This window comes from Poecilia formosa, unplaced genomic scaffold, assembly GCF_000485575.1.
Source record: "Poecilia formosa unplaced genomic scaffold, Poecilia_formosa-5.1.2 Scaffold11, whole genome shotgun sequence".
NCBI classification, from domain to species: Eukaryota; Metazoa; Chordata; class Actinopteri; order Cyprinodontiformes; family Poeciliidae; genus Poecilia; species Poecilia formosa.
In genome coordinates, this window is record NW_006799950.1 from 4,351,843 (window position 1) to 4,372,490 (window position 20,648).

At 38.4% G+C, this 20,648-nt stretch overlaps 1 protein-coding gene across 4 annotated transcripts in view; it reads left to right on the top strand.

Moving 5' to 3' along the window:
- Positions 1-1,007: 1,007 nt before the first annotated feature.
- LOC103133063 (E3 SUMO-protein ligase CBX4) overlaps positions 1,008-20,648 on the top strand; it is an 81,229-nt gene continuing 61,588 nt past the window's right edge. The window contains exons 1-3 of one of the 4 annotated variants that reach the window (XM_016667247.1): positions 1,008-1,114; positions 6,275-6,346; positions 15,523-15,630. The gene's annotated coding sequence lies outside the window, so the exon portion shown is untranslated. The remainder of the gene's footprint in view (positions 1,115-6,274; positions 6,347-15,522; positions 15,631-20,648) is intronic. The other 3 variants (XM_016667255.1, XM_016667252.1, XM_016667263.1) reach the window with 3 other exon arrangements.

The following is a 20,648-nucleotide window of genomic DNA, read 5'->3' on the forward strand; positions in this document are numbered from 1 at the left end:
TTAATCACAACCAAATAAAATCTTTGACATAATATTTAACATAATAAACATGTCCATGTCTAATTAAAGGATTATAGTCACAACAATCATTTTCACATTCAATTTAATAACAAAGACTTAAATCTGCTCTAATTAAAATGCAGTGTGTATGCCTACAGGGGTTTAATATAAAATAAACACTAAACACATTGTTTAACATAAGTGGAGTTTTATTTGAAGGTGATACAAAGTTGGAATCAGGAGGCCACTGTGATTGGAAATCATTGAAAATTCAAACTAACAAATGATAATGGTGAGGCCCATTCATATTGTAATGTTAGAAGTGATTTTAAAAAAGCACATAAAAGTAGCTGAAAGTAGCTTAATGCTGCTGTTTTTGTCATAATTCTCACACAAGTGCAGGAATCACAGATGAGATCTGGAAACTCCATAACTGAGTCAAATAGGTTCATGTGAACCTAGAACAAACCCTGTGAGGCTACAAGTTCAGTAAGGCCTGATTTTACAACTTAAGGATGAAGAATACAAAAAAAATAATTAAAAAATAGACCAATATAGCAAATATCTGACATCCACAGGTTGTTGGTGTTACAAAAATTAGAGATAGTGTCATAGTGTTGTTGTCCCGATATAAAATCAACTAATTTAAAGAACAATAACCAAATGTATTGTTTACACAACCTTCATGTTAGGTTGTGTATGTTACACAACCTAACACAACCTAACATGAAGAATGCAGAATAACGTGCTGCTCTGCTGTGGATTCTTTTAATTTTTGTTTTGGCATCCGTTACTAAAACTACCAGTCAGTAATTTTAATATGTTAAAATTTCCTTTACACGGAATATATTCCGTGTAAAGGAAGTTTTTCGTTAAACAGGTGAAATCTATATAGTTTATGATAGTTTAATCCAGCGCATGCGCATAAGAATTATAACGTCACTTGTCGCTGCATAGCCACAAGAGGGCGCACACTATAAATATCGCTGATAATTTGCCGAAATTGGAACAAAAATAAGTGCTGTCGTCTTTAGCTCATTTTTATTTTGCATGCAGCGTTGCAGTTGAATGCTCGGAGTTGCGTGAAAGGACGTGGAACCAAACTAAGAGGTGGGTGAGTAGTTTTGTTTTAGCAGACAAAGTACAAACGTATGCACCAAAATATATTGTAGATATATCATAAAGTAGTTTTCAATTAGCCTATTGTCAATTTTCAAAAATAATAAATGGTTACTTCTGATAATGTAAACTGAAAGGTAGTGTAAAAACAATAAAACAGTGATAGTAGTCTGACTACCACAGCTAATACAGCTACATTTATTACAAAGTACAGGGAAAGTTTAGAATGGATTGCAGCTGCTTAACCACATGGGATGCACTGTAGCAGCAATATCTAGAAAACATTTTTTTTAAACTAAAAGAGAAACTCTTGTTTTTTTTGCAGCACTTTGCCTGAGATGTGCCCACATTCAACATTTGTATGAATATCCTATTACTTTATGTATTTGCATGATGTATACAAACTTATTTATCCATGTGGAATAACAATAGTTGTGCTGATGGAGCTGCAATAATTTAGAAAAATAACAGTTTGATGCACAGGTTTGAGTTAAATAATTTAGTTTAATATTTGGTAATTAGAAACCCTACTTTTCTTTTATTCTTTTTATTTATTTATTTTTTAGATCCATCACCAAGATTTTGGCATAAATCTGAAAAGTTAGAGTTCATTTTAAATGGACTCTGGTTTTAAGCGTAGTCCATTTTTTTCCTAATAACGTTCAGGTCAGAACTGTTCCTGTCACTTATTCTTAATCTTAGTTTCCCATTCTCTAACCAGTTTTGATCGTGACATCACCGTTTTAACAACCTGCCTCTCACTTTTACGTCTGATGAAAGGAAACTGGTTTGCAGAAACCATGCCAGGAGGTTGCTCATGGCTATAAAATGCTTGTGGTTTTTCTCAAAGCTGCTAAAAAAAGATGAAACAAATGTTACTGGGTGTGTAAGTACGTATAATTTTCAGCTGGCTTGAATGAGAAAACGGCCTCATAAGTTCAAACCTAGATTGGTTTGAAGTTCTGTCACAATCTCGCCACCTTAAAACTAGAGCTCTGAAATTAGAAGCACGTAATGGCTACAACATCAAAGCCATACCTGATGAGTGTATGTCAATGCCTGACACGAAAAAGTGAGAAAATGTTCTAATTATTTATGTTTTGGGCCAAACTGTGATATATATATATATATTTTTTAAGAGTGCCTTGATTGTCAGTGGCCACTAGAGGGCAGCAGAGAGAAGCAAATGTGGTTTGAAGGAAGCTGGAGTGGCGGTAATGACGAACAGGGGGAGGGAGAGAGAAGAGGGGCAGCTCTTTGGTTTCTGACCACATGCTCACAGCATCACTGTTTCACTGGCTGTTTCCCAGCTAATGTGTTTACAGCCTTCACCGAGAACCAGAGCACCCCCTGCTCTGCACCCGCACACGCTCTCACCTCCTCACCTCTGTTTTCTGTCTTTGATTAGCTGTTTATTGTTTACTGACTAGATTTAAGGCTTTTTAAGTCTTCAAAGGAATCAATTTCCCCGACTGGAAGGTATTTTTGGCTCCATCAGGGACTCAAGCCCTCCCTCTTGTTGCTGGGAAACCACTCCAGTGATCTGTGTGTTGTCAGGGTGCATTAAAAACAGCAAAGAGGCAAAGTTGGTTTGAGAAGATAGAAAAACAGATAGAAATATATCATGTTTTCTTTTAGTTTATATATATATATATATATATATATATATATATATACTAAAGATGCAATGATCACCACACCTTGATTTCCCGTTTTAAGCCTCTTGCTCCACACAGATATTTTAGCGAGTAATGTAGGCTTGAATACAACATTTTATTCACGGTGATTGTACACATTAATGGAAGAGGGTGATACTGAATGAATTTATTAGATCTGCTGCTCTGAATTAAAATCACATATGTGTGTTTTTCTGTAGTGTTTTTATTTATCCATTTTTTGGCTCGTATTGTTCATTGACCAGGTGAATTTTGTGTTGCGGGCACCACAAGCCTTTGAGAAAAATGAAGCAAAAGCAAAGTAGTCAACTGTAGTTCTTTAGGTCTCGGGCATTCGTTTGTGTTGTGCACAGTAAAATCTTCATGTGTGAATTTATGTAATTTAGAAGGCAGGCAATGTGAAAGTTGATTCCAGTTTCCTATCTGGAGTTAGGTTGAAGGAGTATTTTACTATATACTAAAGAATATAGACCGTTCTGAAAAAAGTCTAAACTGAACTGATCTGTTTTACATCAAACATTTTCTACTCTAAAGTATAATGTCTTATGTATCCTTCGGCATGAAGACAACCTGAAATAAGGGTGATAATACCAATAAAATGTCTCAATTTTTTTTCTTTTCAGAAGGAATACAAAGATAATTCTCAGGAGCAGAATGTCATTTATTCTCTCCATGCCATCTTTCTCAATGTACATACAGTCAAGCCCAAAATTATTCATACAGCTGACAGATTTAAAGTCTCCATTAATGTGTCTTTTGACTGTCTATAATATAAACATCAGATTAATCCAGGCAGAGTCTGGCTGGGTTAATAATCTGTGGAAGGACCTTAAAATAAGGGTGATGGCAACGAGGCTTTCCAACCTTAAAGATTTGAAACTAATCACCTAAGATTGTCAAAAATATCAGTGGAAACATGAACTAAGAAGGATCTTATTGCTGATTTTTTATAGATCATTATAAAGTGGTATTCATAATATGCAATGTGCCAGTTCCTTTGTTAAATGTGAATAAACACTGATACGTCAAACATATGTTGTAAATATTTAATGTGCCTGAAAAATTGGGCTTATTTGTGCTCTGTACATTTGTGTGAAACACAAAAGGACAGAATGCATTCCCAAGTGTTTCTTTTTTAAAATTGAAAGTATCACATGCTTCTTTTAGGCAAAACTGGAAAAACCTGACTTTCATCTATCTGTCGCGCTAATTGTGGACTATTCAGATGGCTGAATAAGTGAGCCATAAACAGTGTTACTCTGAAAACAATTTCGTTTCACTGTCTGTAGTATTTTGAGTTTCTGTGAATCCTTCATTTGCATTTCTGTTTGTGATCATTTCTTTGCTTCGTTGGTGACATTTCTCCGTCGTCTGATTTATCCAGCACCTTCTCTGAGTGTCTCAGCTCCCTCTACCCCCTGTCTGCCCGTCATCTGCTCATTAACTCACCTGTCTGACACTCCAGTAACACTAAGTGGTTTTCACAGCCTGCATCAGGTCTATCTATTGTTGCCACCAGCATGCTTTGTTGGTTTTTCTCAGATCAGTTACCATTAAATCAGCTCTCAACCTCCAGTCCTCTGTGTTTGGGTCCTTAACGACACCGTTTTGAGATCATGTGAACCTTATTAGACAAAATATGTTTATGGTTGTAGTTATTTCACTTATTTAGAGCAGAACTCAATGTCCTGCCCAAATGTGAACATTAAAGGTCATTCGTTGTTGGGTCATTTGAGCAACCCCCAACAGTCTCTTGGTTAAATTTGAGGACCGCTTTTCACTCTTCATTTTGTTTCTTTTCCACTTTTATGCTTCGTTTAAATCTCTTCAAAAATCTTTAAAAAAAAAACAGTTTGGAAGCATGAAGGTTTGAGTTTATAAATTAAAATTGACTTGATGGATGAACATATAAAATGCGAATCTTTGGGAAAATGTTCACTTGTGTGGCTTTCTTTTATGATAATTATGTGGTTACAAGCTAATATATCTGGGTTGGGTCGACACAATCTTTCAGTATGGATAAACATTTTTCAGTGGGCCTTGTCCTGATCGTTCTTAATTAGGTTGAAAACTGATTTTCCTCTGTTAATTTTTGTCTTTGCACAAGTAAAGTAAGTTTTAGTTCATTTCAGTCTGTATGAGTTCAATAGTGAAGGCAAAGAAATATAAGAACGCTACATGCTTGTTTTGCTTGTAACAGTCTAGAGTAAATAAAAGTTTTATTTGAATCTGAAACAACATGAGGGAAACATAAGGAGTGTATGATTACTTCACACACCCAATGATATTGAAAAAGTTGGATCTTTTCATATAAATCATGTTGCTAAAGTATATTTACATGAATATGTTGACACAACTATATTACTTTTGCTCTGAACTGTATATGACTTCATTATTACACTTTTTTAAAATCTAATTCAGTTGATCTAACAGAATTATAAGAGTGAATGAACAACTTAAACACTTTTATTTACATTTTTTTTAGTATAGGGCGTTAATTGATGTTTCAAGGATAAGAATTTTACCTTCTAGATTATTCACAAGGCTCCTTGATTTCAACAAAAAGGTATAGGTTTGGAAAAATTGTGACCATAATAATAATCAAATATTTAATAATCAGATAAATACATGAAGAGGTAATTTATTTCAGCAACTCATTTCACAAAGTAAAACGGATTAGACACAGATGTTTTTCAAGCCTTTATTTCAGTTAATTATGTTGATTTTCTGCCTGAAGCTAAAGCTAGCGCTACGTTTAAGATTAGAATATTAAATTGGTAAAAATATGTTTAATGACTGCTTTAAGGTTGCTATTTATCAAACGACTGAGCCTCGTCAGAACGTATATTTAATTTACCGAATATTGCTGGACTTGTGCATGTAAAATATATTTGTTTTGCATTTCGATTCAAATCAATACTTACCGATGCAATGACAAAGGTCAACAGGGTCCTTGTCTGTTGTGGCTGTTGATCCTGTTCTCAATATGAACAAACGGTTATCAGAAATTAAACTGTTTTAATAAACTTTGTTTATTTTGTTTTTTAAGAAAAAAGATGTTTTATCGTTAAGTGCAGGACATGATGCTGTTTCAGTGCTTCGGACTCCTTCATATTTTATTACTTGTACTATATTTAAGCTGCATCGGTACAGCTTTGTTAGCCGCTGGGTGTACATTACGGATACGGTAGGCTTATCAGGTTTTTCATAAAGACGTCTTTCTTCTAATGGTGGAAGACTAAATTCAATGAGCTACAGTTACTGACTGTCACATTTCACATCACACAGCATAATTTGATCTGCTGTTTGCTTCTCACCACACAGAAGCTGGTAGGAAAACCATTAGATCTGCCGCTGATGGTCACAGGGAAATTTGATCATCTCCAGTTTGGTGGCTTTAAACTCTCAAATTTTATTACTGTTGATGCCAAAAAATAAATAAATAATCCGTCTCTTTCTGCGTCTGTCTCCATGCATAGAGCACTGACCCTCTGCTGACCCTGCACGGTGTGAAACATGTCACACAGGAGTGACCGTGACTTCGTGTGTGAGTATCTTCAGGCCATCTGCTACAAACGCACATTTACACAAAGCTACAAAGACTTCAGCTTAAAGGACCTGTCATCACTGGAACTCCTTTAAATCAACAGTTTCTTTTTGCGAACCGTCGGTATTAACAACAAATCCAGTATCTTTCATTCGGGGCGTCTTTTTTTTTTCTTTTTTAAAGAAATTTTGAGGACTCCGCCCTCACGGGTAGTCGCAAAGTTAAATGTCAGTGTGACAAAAGTCACCTAAAGGGGATTTAGCATAGCCTCATGTAGAGCTGCTTACGATGGAAAACGTACACCTACAAGTGAAATACTTGGGGAAAAAGCACAAACCCAACACTTAACTTTGGTTCACTTCAGGTTAAAAATATGCTTTGTCAAACTTAAAGGTGAAAGAATGTGTGTGTGTATATATATATATAAGATTGTACCTTGAAGTATGAGTTCGTCTTGCTGCATTGAGTGTTTGTCATAAAACAGCCGCCTGCCTCCATGTGCTGTGAATTCATCCATTAATTTACCAACTTATGTTCTGTTGTGGAGTTGCACTTGTTTCTGTGCCGTATGTCTCTTCATTTTTATTGTCAGAGAGAGCACAGCTAAACCGGTCACAGAAAAAAAAAATGGCATAGCAGCAATTCTGAGCACTTGGGCGTTAAAAAAGAGGTGAAAATGACCAGAAATTAGAGGAAATTGGATCATCCAGGTAACAGTGAACATGTCAAGGTAGTTGGTGCCAGAAAGACTTGTCTGAGTGTTTTAGAAACGTATGATTTACAGCAGAGGTGTCAAACTGTAGGCCATAAGGGCAGGTCTCCTGCAACACTTCGCCCTGGTTCAGCAGATCTGAATTAAATGACTGCATTGCTGCCTCAGCATGCACTGACACTCTACTGGGCCTGACCTACATTTGATTTAGGTATGTTGAAGCAGAGACACATCTAGAGGTTAGAGGCCACCGAGGATTTGAGTTTGACATCCATGATCCGTGGAGTCACCACTTTCAATTCTGTCAACTCCGTCAGATGGACTTTTTGCTGTTTTTTGTTTTAAATAATATTTATTTTGTTTCTTGAGAAGCAATTGTCTGTAAAATGAGTAAAAATAAGACTAATAGGGTATTTTAAAAGTGGCACACAACCAATTTCTCAGCTTTCAAGAGACTGCTTCAAAAACGAGAAAATATTCAGTGAGCGTCAGCTGTGTGGACGAAGACGACTAGTCAGACGACTTTGAGATGACAGAAAGACAAGAGCAACTCAAACAACTTTCTAAATCCAATTTAGACATACTGTCTCTGAACACAGAACTTGTGGAGCCTTTAGCTGATTAGTTACAGCTGCAGAAAACCACACGCTCTGTCACTTCTGACAACTAACTAAAGCTGGACAATGAGCGATTGGAAAGACGTTGGTCTCAGTTTTAGTTGCAACATTGAGATGGTAGGGTGATAACGACGTGAAGGCACAGATTCATCCTACCTTGTAGCAAAGGTTTCTGGCCATGGCTAGCCCTTTGTAACGGCAGCAGATCTGTCTGATAGCTGCTTTCAGCGAGATAATACATCGATCCTCAAAGCTCAACTAGTCTCTAAATAACAAAGATAATAAACTGATTGTACCTCAAGAGCAGTTTACACTTTAGTTTACATTGATGTCGATAAATGTTAATTATCTTTGTGTTTTATATTCCAATTAGAAACTCTGGTCTGTGACACATTGTAATGAACTAAATTAGAAAGTAATTGCATTTCAATTCATTAAGCTGAAATAGGTTTTAATATAGTGATATTTATTTCTTCAATGTATCTACAACAGCACTTAAGTAACATATTAGCAAAACTAACTTGAACTGAAACGAACAACAATGTTCATCATTAGCCTATAAAACAAAAGCACATAGCTCAGGCTCTTAAGATGTAAAGAAACATTTTAAGAGCCTGTTTGCTGTTCGTGAACAAACAGGCCTCATGAAGTTGAACAATATGATGAGAAGATGACGTGTAGTTGTGATGTTGTCTTGTCTGTTGCGTTTCTCTACATTCCTGCGTGTGGTGGGGCGTTTAAACAACCTGGTTTCAATGCACCACACTGTCTCGCATATATTTGTATTGTTTGTTGTATTTGAAATCTGTTTGCATGTTTTATAAGAACAGCTAACATTGTCGGATTTTTTTATAATTCAAAAATTTTTGTCATTATAGTTTTTACATAAAAACACTCCTGATAATGTGGATTAGATGCCACATTTATATCAAAAATGTGACTCTTTTGTGAAAATACTTAAAGGTGAACAATCTCTCATCAATATGGCTTTCTGAAGCTGAAGTTTGTTTTTCCTTTTCTATGATGTTTCTGTGACAGTTGAAGTTCTAGTTCTGTAACAGGGTGTGCAGGTCGCCTGTTTGACTGGATTTTTTACAAATTGTTATGTTTGCCCTCATGTGACAAGGTTCTCAATTGTTCTTCATGCGTCTCTAAATATGCACGTATGATTAATTTGTCTCAAATTAAATCTGGAGTGGAAGTAGCAGGAGGAGTGAAGCTCAGTTTGGCGTAAGATAAAACGAAAGCCAGAGCATTCAGTTATTGGGTGTTAGGCGTCCTTTTTTGTTTCCTAGACTGGACTGCACACATTCTTGTTCACACCCATAAAACGTTTCTCATTTTGACGTCTCTGGTGTGTTTCTAAAGGAGTTTCTATGAAAGTAAAATGTGAAAATGTGGCCATACAAAGTGAAGGACTTCATTAAAAAATAAATAAATAAATAAATGTAAGTGTGGTGAACCTTCAGACTGAACCAGGAACAACAGGAAATGAACAGCTACTTATATTTTTTACTGAAACCAAAATGTAAACCGAGTGGAAAGCAGCAGGTCTTGCCATGGCTTTCTGTTTCTTACTAAAATAATAATAACAAAAAGATATTTGAACCATTAACTTTTCTTTCCACATGCACAAATGAAAAAATTTGTTACATTTCTTCAATGTCCTCATGCTTTATCCATATTTGTACTAAAATACATCAGTAGTCGTAAAGAAGTATTCATATTTTTTGTCTTCGTTCCTTATATGTCCACTTTACAGTACGGTGAGTGATGTTTTTATTTTTATGTTACTTTCTGATCGATAACCAAGTCTTAAAGTTTACCTCCCATCTTCACTGAAGTGCTAATGTGTTGGCATGAAGCCCCCATCCAGTCTATAAATGTGGCCTCAGCTGAAATAACCACCATGTATTAACTGACCTGCTGTCAAGCAGCCACAGTGCGATCAATACTTTCAGATAATGAAGTCATTGACTCTCGGCAAACGCTAGATAATGACAAGACTGAAGGTCTCCTGTTATTGCCTTATTTTATGGCTTTGTCTCTTGGTAACATGTGAATGAGTTCTCCATGTTGGTGGACGGATGATGGAAATTGCGAGTGTTTTAAGGTTTGGAGTGTAAAGAAGCATCGCTGGAGCACAGCGGACTAATGGAGTTTGTCTTTTACAATGCAGCATGGTTGAACTCAGCTCGGCTCGTCCCTGATTCAGTAAACACTGCAGACCGTACTGCTTCCTGTGTTTCAACAAATGGCTTTTTTTTTTTCTTTTACATCTGAAAACTAGAAAAAAGAAGTCCATGTACCGACGAGAACTATGACAATTAAAAATGTTGTCAACAAAGATGGACTTTTTCCTAACCAAATAAAAGCAAGACTAACATATTGTAGGACGATGAAAACCAGCCAGACCTCGTTTTAGTAGAAAAGGTGGGGATTACTTATTTATAACTCCATTCAGAACATTCTTGGAAATTTACTTCCTGGAGGAGTGATGAAGTATTGTTCCTATAAAATTGTAGATTTCTATAACTCAGTTCCTTGATGCTCTGTTGGAGTTTTACTGATTGTCCAACTAACTGACCAGATAATGTGAAGTTCATTAAATTCATTTATTTTCTTGTGTCCTTGTTTGCTAGGACACACCACTTCAAAGCGCTCCTGTTAAAAAAGGTTATTATGGATTCGAGGCTCTCTGAGCTGTTCTATCATAGTGTTACATTTATTAACCCTTGTGCATGAGAGGACTGACACAAACATAGAAGGCTATGGCAGATGATACAAGTTTTACGTGTGTGGGGTCGGTTGGACCCCATTTCTTCATACAAGGGTTAAATAAATGCTGTGAATCATAAAGCGTCTTTCAGGTGTCGGTAAAATATGCAAACCTTCTCCTCAGTTTCCCCTAGAAACAAACTATTGCTCAATCTTGCTTATATGTTGGGTTATTGTAAAGCCAATGGTGTGTTTCAGTATACATGCATGCAAACGTTTCGTCTCTATAAAAGCCCCATGAAGCCTCCATGAATTTCCCTAAAACAGCTGCAGGGCAGAATGTTTTGAATCTTCCGGGATTGTCTTTGATAATAACGTTCCCATTGTTGAGGTTTTTGTGTTTAAGCCTGTTCTGATCTCGTTATAATGAACTGTTCTCATGTACATGTTGTAAACTCATACTAAGGTGAAGCCTGAGCCTCAGGTTGATCCACGGTTGATCTGACAAGAAGCAGCGAGAGCCAGCATCCGCCTGTGGCCAACTACCCCCCACCCTGGTGCACTTTCTTCTAAACACGCACATTCGCCCCTTTCTCCTTGATGTTTTTACTTCCTCCATAACATTCTTCATCCTTTCCCTCTGCTCCTCTTCTCCCCTCTTCTACCTCCAGGATGAGAGTTAAGACAGACAGCCTGAAGTGGATGTCGGGGTGAATTAGACACCAGCAGACAATGTGATTTCTCCGTCTTTAAGGCTTTCTTTTCCCCCAGAAGAAAGCAAAAAGGGGTTGGTTTGACATTTGCAAAAAACACTCAGCTCAGAGGAAGAGACGGAGAAAAAGAGAGGGGCAATATAGCATAGAAACACTCTGCTCAGAGGAAGAGACAGAGAAAAGAACGGTACCATACAGCAGAAAGTAGGTGCAAGACGAGTACAAGCAAAGAGCAATTTGAAGTGTAAAAGAAATGCAAAGCAGCCAAGCAGAACTGACACAAAGAAAAGGGGTAGAAAATATGAGCAAAATCACAATGAAAAGAATTTCAAATAAAAAAAAAACTGAGCAGTCAAAAGGTTGTGTGAGTCAGAAACACAGGAAGACAATAACAGGCCATCTAGGCAGCCACTTAATAGTCCACCCACTCACTGCTATCCAAATGGGTAGATTGACGCCTCTTAGCTCCTTTAATAGCTCCAATAATGGACCTCAGTATAGGTGGGCTGTGAAGAGGATAGTCATCCTATCCAAATAACTCGATTCCTCAGTTCTGGTCTCTTGTTTCAGCAGCATTCACTACATCAGGGTGGGAAGTACATGGGATAATGCTGCCAGATTTACCCAGCCACACAGAGCTGCGGATAAATGATGAATTACGGTGAGAGAGGCTGATGTTGTGGTAACATAAGGTCAGCCCAAGTTGTGTCTCTGTGGACGCGGCACAATATATCAATATGTACATCAAGGACGTAAAATGCACAATAGTTCTTGTCTTGTTTGTTTGATGCCTAAAGCTCACTGTATGGTGTGTCATTACTGTAGATACGTTTATCTTTGTTGTACCAGAATTTAAATATGCTGAGAAGAGTACATAAAAAACATATTCGTACAAATATGTTAGTACTTAAACATGTCAGGCCTATTTTAGAAAATCCCAGGACTGCATTTCACATAACATGACATTTCACATGTTGGATTAGTGTCTGATTAGCAGCCAATGGTGTCAGCTGTATGTTGAGCTGCAATTGGAGGTTCATATACAACCTTTTATGTCTTCAAGGTGAATTTCCCAACAGATAAAAACTACCCTGAGATACAAAAGACATTGGGGAAACTGGGATTCCAGCTACGTTGTTCATCAGTATATGCATTTTTAATTAATTCAGACTTAGTGTAGTTCACTACCAGATTCATACAAGTTTATAAATGGAAAAAAAAAACCTGTTGTACTAATGGTTTCTAATCTTGGTGTTCTTTAAGTCATTAAAGGGATTTAGGTTATCACTGGCTATCTCTGTTGTTTTGCTGCTGTAGACTTAGGCTGCTGGAGTACTTTGGATGCAACTACTAGGCTATTTTCTCCCACTGCTCTCCATTAGATGCACTTATTATTGCCAATAATTTTATCTTCTCTGGATTTCTTTCCATAGAAGATATTTTTGGCTCAGTGATTCAGGCTTTAGCTGCGCTTCCTGGAAGGAATCATTGATGTAGTCATCAGTGATTTAAGAAGAAGCAAGAAAAGCAGCGGATCCACCATTCTTAAAATGAGGCAGTAAGACTTTTGTTTCTGGTTAGTCATTTTTTGATCAGTCCCTACAGTCTGTAATTTTCTCTTTCTGTAATATTTTTAACTATTAAAAATAATGATAAATTTCACCATGAATGTCAGAGACCAGGAAACCTTGGTCTTGATTTGATTGAATTCACCCTGTACACCCCACTCTAATTTGGAGGTGTAAGTTGCTTCATCTCAGCATTATTTCTTCAGTTAGACAGTTTATAGCAAGACAGAGAAATGAGGAAATGAACAGACTCTAAATATGCATTTTATGTGTTCTTTTAATGCTCCATCTCTTTCACTCAATGTCTGTGTCAGCAGTGCAGACACAGACAAAAAATTAAAACCCATGACCAGTGTCATGGGTCTGACACTGAAAGAAAAAAAAAAAACGGTGACTGCTTTAAAACTAAATCAAGATGTAATAATACATTCGAATTACTAGAAACAAAACATATGCTAGGAACTGATGGACTTAGTATTTTTAAAGGCTTTTATGAAGCTTACACTAATATATAATTACAGTAAGAATTAACTGATTAAAATTTAGGAAGAGTACGTTTTAGCAAATAGACCTTTAAATAGTATTTACAGCCAACGGGTAAAATATTGCTGCCATAATTTGAAAAATGACCTTGTAGTGTGAAAACAAAGAGAGGATTTTCAAAAATAAAATTGTTTTAATTTTTCTCAGTTGTGGCCAGTTGTTGTCTTTTATTAAATTGATAGTGACATCATGTTAGCCCAGACAGACTGATTAAATGAGAACACGAACAAACAAAATTTGAAGAAAATCACACAATTGCAAAGTATTAAATGCACATATCCCCCCCCCCCCCAGCATGTTTACAGTTACGGCTGTGTTCATTTCAGCGCCTTGGCGTTGTTTGTCAAATCCTCTCTTCAGCTTTAGTAGACAAGCCTCCACAATTGTTCAATAACCGAGCCTGCAGCTCTGCACCAGGAGAGGAAGCTGCACATCCGTTTCAGGCCTTAAATACACCCCGAGTGAGTCATCAACCATTCGCTGCAGTTTACTCCGTCCCAGTCGATGTGCTTTGCATGTGTCCAACCTCATAAGCCCCCTTCCCTACCATCTTCCCACCCTCCCAGAAACCAGCAGCTGAGGATTGCCAGGTCCTCCGCCCCAGATGTACTGTAGGTTGCCAGAGCGTAGTGAGCCCATGCAGCGTGGAGTGGTGGGGGTCTGAGGCGCTGCCTGTGGCCTGGTGCCACGCTGGGCCTGGTTATTATCTCCAGATGACTTCAGCATGAGTAGCAGATGCCTTTTTGGCCACAGGGGCCAAACAGAGCGATGCAGAGGGGAAAGTGAGTGGATGTGTGTGCGCGCATGAGTGTTTGCATGCTGTTCACGGCTGCATTGAGCAATTTATTACCTTCCCACTTATCGGACCATCTCCCTTACTGTGCTTGGAAGGAGTTAGTCTCATTACAAAATAACAATCCTCTCTCACAATAGCAATCTTACATGGACTTGGAGAGGTGCGTAGATGATAGCTCTAGGTGTGTTGAGATGGCGACACTAGCAAACAGATTATAAATCAGCGCACTTCTAAATGAAATTGCAACAGAGGGCAGATTTATGTGCATGTATCTGTTCACGCGCCTCAGTTTGTTAGCAGGTCTATCACCGCGGTTATTTTACAGGCCTCCTTCCCAGCAGCTAATAATATTCAGGCAATCCCCGCACTACTCCGACCAATTTAATGGGAGAGCATCAGGAAATGATATTTCTAATCAGACTGCGGCAAATGTCTCCTTTTATTAAAGTGGGGGTGCATTTCCTTTCCGTCTCCCTGTTTGTGTATGGAGAAATCTCGCCAGCTGATAATGGCCTCGGCTGGCCCGGTGTCATCATATTAAAGCGCTGAACACCCCTCCCCACTTTCAAACGCTCTCCTCCGCACTCCAACACCAACCCTCTCATATTCTTCCTTCTTCACTCAGTTGGTAAAAATCCACACGTTTGTTGATGGGGTTTTTTAGTGCTAGATACCAATGTGTCTTGTACCTTTTATTTGGTAGTGATAAAGAAACGGGGAACTCAATAAAGGATGATGGTTTGAACTCCAGGTCATCAGCTGGTTGTTCTCTTCGGTCGAGAGGCTGAATGAAAAAAATAAGTCATTCCTGACTTATTTTAATTCCTATTTAATTATTCAGATGCAGAGTCCTGAGTCAAACGTCTTTTAAATATTGGGGTAAAAAGTTTGGAAAATGTCATATGGAGAGCAACTCAGTGATTTACAAAGCAGGCCTGGAATGCATCTTGGGTTAATAAATCCATCCACAGTCAAAAAAATGGTACGAAAGACGTTCAGTTTGCTATACCACACTATAAATATGCTACTCCATACACAGCAACATTACACTGTACTATGCTATTCTGTAGTAGACTGTACTACGTTACTCTATACTACGCTGTGATATGCTATAAAACATGCTATACTGTGTTCTGTGACAATATTGCTCTACACTATTAGACGCTATGCCACAACCATCCTATAATGTACTATGTTAAACTCTCCTACTTTTCATCAGTACGTTGAATTAAACAAACGTTCAAGCTGCATTCCTGGCCTGTTTTCCTGATGCTGTTTGAACAGAGAGAGACTAAACAGTTTCTCGGCTTGTATTTTACTTACACCGAGCCGTATCATCATGGTAGGTGTAAATCAAGCTAAAGTTGCAATTAGAGGCCACTGCGAGGGAGTTGTCTAAGGGACAGTGAATGGTTTAGTGTTGAGAGAGGACACAAAAGCAAGTGAGTGTCAGAGTCCGCTTGTTCGCTGTTTGGTGTGTTTGTTTCTCGTCTTCTCATTTTTATTTTGCCAGTCTGAGTGTTTTCCCCCAGTGTAGCCCTGGAATATTCTGGGACTGGGCTTGCGACTCCATTCAACCACCGGTATGTGTTCATCCAGACACAGACTGCTGGAGCTGGAGGTAAACACAAAAGTCGCCACATACATGTACACACAGTAAGTCTGGTAATGTTGCACCATCAGCTCCCAAATTAACATTTTGAGACACACAGTGCACTTGTGCAAACTCAGGATTTCTTCAGACACGCATGTAAGCAGCAGAATATTTACCAAACTTTTTTTTTTTTTTTTTTGTGATCAAATTTTTATTATCCTTTGCATTTTAGTACAGATACTCAAATGTACTTTACAGAAGCACAAGGTGCTGAATAAAGTACTGTATAATAAGGTCTGTGCAAAAGGTAGAAAACAAATACCATAGAAAAGGGTTATAAAAAATGAATCAATAAATGTATATTTAAAAAAAAAAAAAAGGAAATCATAAACCCCTGATAAAAACCCTGGATCCAACAGCTTCATAGCCCTTTAACATTCTGAAATTCAGAATTGCTAGAAGCAAGCGCCATGCCTTGACGGTAGATTCTTTGGCTCCATTAACTCTCGCTATCGACGGTTCTTGATAAAAATAAAAAAAAGTCCGAATATGTCAAAATCCAGGCTCGTAAAGAGAGTGAGTGTGGAGGTTTCCAACATGCTGCCAGTAGTTTTTCTGCAGCTGTGAGTCTTGCCAACGGTGCTCTTCTTGCGTCACGTGTCAGCTCCGGTTTTTGGTAAATCGTTCAGAATGAGAATAGCAGGTGAGCAAAGCAATCTGATCCTAAACGTCTTGGATAAATTGGTGCTCACTCCCAGAACATATGAAAGACTCTACCAGTGTCTCTGGAAGAACAGAGTGTACATCTAGGACCATTAATAACCTTCATCAAATGAAATTTTCTGGGAGTTGAATATATCCTGTCAAGTGTAAAGCTGAAATGAATTTGCTGATGATCAGGAGTTCTAGATGCCAAACTCACATTAGTCCACACTTCATCCCAATCAAATGACGACTCCATACCTGGGATGCTGTAGCAACAACGATAGTCTTGTAACAAATCCAGCTGTAAATTCACCGGCACGGAACGGTTTTTGAAGAGGGTGAGTTGTGAGAGAGGGCCATGCAAGGGGACGGCACTGTCTTTTAAAGACGAATCTTACTGCAAGTAGAAGAAAAAGGAGGCAACTGGTGCGTCAAACCTATTACATATGTTCTGGAAAGTGAGTAATCCTCCCTCTCCATAAATAATATTTATCAAACATTTCAGCATGACTGTAAAATACTGAACCTTTTTCTTGGCCGTGTGTTTCAAATTCTAATCTCTGGTATTTGCAGCAGTCAGGAGCAGCTTACACAGCAGAGATTCAATCTGGTTTCAGGGTTGTGGCTATAATTTCTCTCTTTGTTATTTGGGTGTATTTTAATATCTCACATTAGTGAAGAAAAAAAACAAACTATTTTTATAAGCTGTGTGGATGTTGCAACCTGATGATGTTTATTATGGACTTTAAACGAAGGCCGACGGCAGGTGACGTGATGTGCAGGATGAAAAGTTCCTACTAAAGACAATTTTGCAGAATAATTCAGCTTTCGTGAAGGCGGTTTTATGTAATGTAATAAGCCGTTAACAACAAGTCCAGCCTCTACTTTTATTTGATCTCAGCCAATTTCATGTTGGAGCTAAGCCCGGAAAGACGCCGTAAAAATCAGTGGCTCCGAGTCAATTGCAGTCGCATTTCAAGACAACCTTTTTTAATAGGTATTGACAGCAGGTTTTAGCTACGTTCTACCACCATGCTTAAAAGCCCATGTTCTACTGATTAGCTAATTAAAACCTGGAGCGAGGGCTATCGATCCAGGGGAAGGGCAGCTGGGAGGCTCCGGTCTCTCGGTGCGAGATGGCCCTGGTGCTATCACGTGTTCACACACACACACACACACACACACACACACACACAACAATGCACACCCCTCTGGCTAGTTCCTGAAAGCATTACCAAGGCTTTTTACACTCTACTAGATCTATATATTGGCTTTGAGCAGAACTTATCTCTTCTAAATTGAGGACGCTCGCTCATGATTGCCAGTTGAAGAGGAGATATTTTTGCGCCGTCTCGCGTTGTGTGCGGCGATGGGGCTCACCCCTCCGACTTCTGCTTAATTTGTCCCCCAGCAACCTCTGGGTAATGCTGGGTATTTATATCCAGAGTGTTCAGACACCTGATGGAGGCAGATTACAGGCTTGAGGAAAGAGCAGGTAGCTATGGAGGTGACAGCCTTCACTTTTAGAGAATCAAGGTTCTGTCCTTTTTCTGGCACCTCGCATTACGGCTAATTCTAGTGTATGATATCATCACACCCCTGAGAGTGGAGTCATTTTCAAGAAACGGGCAGAAACAAATGTGGTGTGCTGCATTCACGGAAAAAAAACACAAAGTCACACAAGTAAGTGATGTAATGCTGAGATGTTTTTAGAAATAAAGCAGGAACTTGTGAGCTCTTTTTTGCACGCAGCTAACCTTGGGGAAATTATTAGTGCCCGACGGAAATTGATATAAGTTACATTTAAGCGTCTTGAAGCTGAAACCTTTCACATTAATTTTGTAAATTTGCACAGTCTTACTTTTTTTGTGTGTTCTTTCCAAAGAGTTCAGCTTTTGTCTTATGAGTCCACAGAATATCTTCTCAAAGTTCTTTGTTGTTTTTGCTCAGCAGAGGTTTTTGTCAGGGAACTCTGCCCACACAGGCAATTTTTTCTTCCTCTTTCTTATGGTGGATGCATGACCTCTGACCTTAACTGAGGCAAGTGAAGGTCCCTCCAGTTCTTTGGATGTTATAGTTGAATCTTCTGTGACCTTTTGTGACTGATTTTTGGTCAGCCAGCCATTTCTGGGAAGGTTGTTGTGGTTGTGTGTTGTCTTTGGCTAATATTAAAATTGGTAAAACTCCTTGTTCGTATGTTGAGAAAACTGCACAGGACTCTAGATTAAAAACGCTTGTAAGCGGATAATCAAGAGGAGCAGCGAGGACCGAAACGGCCAGATTTAAATTTTTCGACAACCTGCATAGTTTGCACATTAAGTGATGCAGCTGAACGATCATCTAGGTAACAGACTTGCTATTCACCATGCGTCCAGCTGCAGTAGAACATCACCATCAGCCTCATCATCACCAGTGGGAAGGAGCATGAATTTTCTTTTTTAACTTTACCAGCAGACCTATAAGACCTATGCTTCTTCTTTGATGTCATTTCTGTGACTTACATGTTTGTCAGAGATTTTTATGTTTCTGTAAGTATTTATGTGTTTCTATACTTTTTTTCTTTAAGGGCCTCTTGGTCAGGTCATGTTTCTGAAGTCACAAGTGAGAAATGTTTCTGTTCCATGTTTAGATTTCACCGTTTTTTGTTGTGGCTCACTTTGATGCCATTACATGTAAACACACTACCGGCTGCAGGGAGAAAAAGAAAACGTGAATGGAAAATTACTATTTATTTATGCATTTATTTTTATTTATTTATTTAGTCTTGGTACAACTGGCCGCCTCTGCATATGTACTTTCACACGATCTCACTTGAAAGAAATCGTAGCTATCCCTTTAAGAGCAGAACCCTGGAAGTGTCACATTGCTTGTTTTCCATGACTCTCATTTTCCATGATGAACACAGCTGGTTATGTCACACAGATGACTGAATTTCTGCAGTTTATTTGTTACAGTGCAGCGTAAGAACAAGTGGCGTTGGGGTGGAGAAATAAAAAGCAAACATAGCTCTAAATGACAGAATAAAGTTCTGTGTGAGTTTAACTAAGACCTGCATGGCAACATTTTTTGGAGTGATGATGATGAGGGATTATTTCACAGACGGTTATGCAACTGATGCACATGATTTACCTATCAAGGGCCATTTGACTTTCATAATGATTTCATAATGACATTTACCTAAGCACTTATCCAGTATAAGGTCAGTCGTACACCGAAAGTAAACTTGTGTGAGCATATTTCTTGTTTGTTTGTTTTACCTTTGTGTAAACCTGCCAGCTGTTTAGCAAAACAAAAAAGTATCTGTATACTGTTGCATATCAGGACAGTGTGCGATATAGGTGTTGTTATAAAACTGATATGTCTATACAGGTTTGATGCTTGAGCATGAAAACCTCAGATTACCTCCTCTGTATTCATTAGCCACCCGCTCGTCTCTCCTGGGACGGAGGATTAGCTCAAGAGGAGAAATGAACGCTTTCTGGTTAGGCGGCGTTCTTTCAGCCTGCAGCAGGAGCTCCATTGTCTGGCCTGATATCTACGCAGGACACGGGACATCTGATCTGGCAACCTTGACGCAGTTGACGTAGTCGTTTGCACTGCGGGACCTGGGAGGAAAGTGAGCGATGTTGACGGGAAGGCCTCCTGTTTCCATCTGGGAGCTGCTGGTTGATGTGCTTGGGTTTGACTTTCTGTAGGAAAAGTGTTGGAAAGTAATGAAGATTTTATTGACTTCCTGTTGGCAAGCGGGTGACATGCGCGTGATGCGAGTCGTTAGGACCCACGTTGCGAATTGATTTTGATTTGTGACGAGAGGTGAATGGTCAGCATTTCAGCCTGCGAGACGTGCAGTAAAACCTGGTGTACACACCCCTGTTAATTCTGCTTGTTTGATGTAAGCAGGCAGAAGTTAAGCCGGGATGTGCACATCTGAGTGATTAGATCAAACTTTAGCATTCGGCCCTTTGATATTTAATTCCTCAGATGGAGTAGCTTGTCAACGAATAAGCAATGTCCCCTTAGGGATCAATAAAGTCTGTTCTATTCTCATTGTGCATCTGTTTTTCTGCAGTGATATACTGTATTGTAAATAGTTCTTTTTCAATGTTCTATGCACGTTATGTAAATTTTTGAAAAAGTGATCTGACTCAGTTGCACATCCTTTGGATCATGAGTCCTATTTCTAATAACCTCATAGTATTTTCTGTTATAGTCTTGCACAATATATTATTCTTGTTAACAATAATATTTAATATTTTATTTATTTGTTTTGACCCTTTTAGATTTTTTGCGTGTGAACCTTTATATCTGTTTCCGCTGTTCCCTTTGAAGGACATTAAAGG